Source organism: Octopus bimaculoides, chromosome 26 (assembly GCF_001194135.2).
Source record: "Octopus bimaculoides isolate UCB-OBI-ISO-001 chromosome 26, ASM119413v2, whole genome shotgun sequence".
In the NCBI taxonomy this organism is placed as follows: Eukaryota; Metazoa; Mollusca; class Cephalopoda; order Octopoda; family Octopodidae; genus Octopus; species Octopus bimaculoides.
The window spans coordinates 19,040,511-19,041,927 of NC_069006.1; the positions used below are offsets into that span (position 1 = coordinate 19,040,511).

The following is a 1,417-nucleotide window of genomic DNA, read 5'->3' on the forward strand; positions in this document are numbered from 1 at the left end:
ATATATATATATATATATATATATATATACACATATACATATACATATACATATATATATATATATTCTTTTACTTTTTCTCTTTTACTTGTTTAAGTCATTTGACTGCAGCCATACTGGAGCACTGCTTTTAGTCGAAGAAATTGACCCCAGGACTTATTCTTTGTAAGCCTAGTACTTATTGTATCGGTCTTTTTTGCTGAATTGTTAAGTTACAGCAACATAAACACACTAACATCAGTTGTCAGGCGATGGTGGGGGGGGGGACAAACACAGACATACAAATACATATATATATATGATGACCATCTTTCAGTTTCTGTCTACCAAATCACAGCACTTTGATTGGCCTGAGGCTATAGTAGAAGGCACTTACACAAGGTGCTACGCAGTGGGACTGAACCCAGAAGCATGTGGTTGGGAAGCAAGCTTCTTACCACACAGCCATTCCTGCACCTACATATATATATATATATGTATATACATATATACATATATATATATATCAATTAGAAAATGGAGGATAATATATATATATGTATATATATATATATATATATTGACAGGAAGGACAACAAAAGAAAGAAGGAGACCTCGATATTATGTAAATAGAGGAATTTATCTGTATATATATATATATATACATATATACATATATCTATATATATATATATATATATATATATATATATATATATATATATATATATATCTATATATACATATTGGTACATATATATGTGTAAGTGTGTGTATATATTACCCGCACTCATTTATTACACTCGGTAAAAACACTATTGTAATAGTAATTGGGTATCCCTCCAGCAGTATATTGGATCGATATTATACCTTAGTGGGTTGGATTCACAACCCCTAACTTTCTTGGAGTATATATATATATATATATATATATAGATAGATAGATAGATAGATAGATAGATAGATAGATAGATAGGCAGTGCAATAAATGGACAATCAGATGAACAGGTAGATAGTAGGTAAGGCAAATTGAAACAAACAGTGTTTGTGTAAACGTATATGAAGGTAGATATACAGATAGATAGACAGAAAAATAGATTAATAAACAGACACAAAGAAACATAAACTTGCTAGCGGGCTAGTTTGGTAGATAGAAGTATGTAGATAGATATGTAGATAGACAGACGGACTTCCAACAAAATTAAACAGGAAGAAAAGATTAATCATAATATCTTAAGAAATCGTTAGTTTATGTCGTTATGTGTTAGTGTTAGAAAACTATTAAACTAAACTTACCTGGCTATAGTGAAGTCCTCATATATAATATGTATTTGTGTATCTGTACCTACATATATACATACCTACTTGTATTCATGTCTCTTTATATGTGTGTGTATATATATATATGTGTGTGTGTGTGTGTGTGTTAATATATATA

The 1,417-nt window shown here is 29.6% G+C and overlaps 1 protein-coding gene across 1 annotated transcript in view; it reads right to left on the reverse strand.

Annotated features, from left to right (window-relative positions):
- The window catches only part of LOC106870350 (uncharacterized), a 40,576-nt gene extending 39,163 nt beyond the window's left edge, over positions 1 to 1,413 (reverse strand). The window contains exon 1 of the mRNA XM_014916382.2: positions 1,276 to 1,413. The gene's annotated coding sequence lies outside the window, so the exon portion shown is untranslated. The remainder of the gene's footprint in view (positions 1 to 1,275) is intronic.
- Between the last annotated feature and the right edge of the window lie 4 nt (positions 1,414 to 1,417).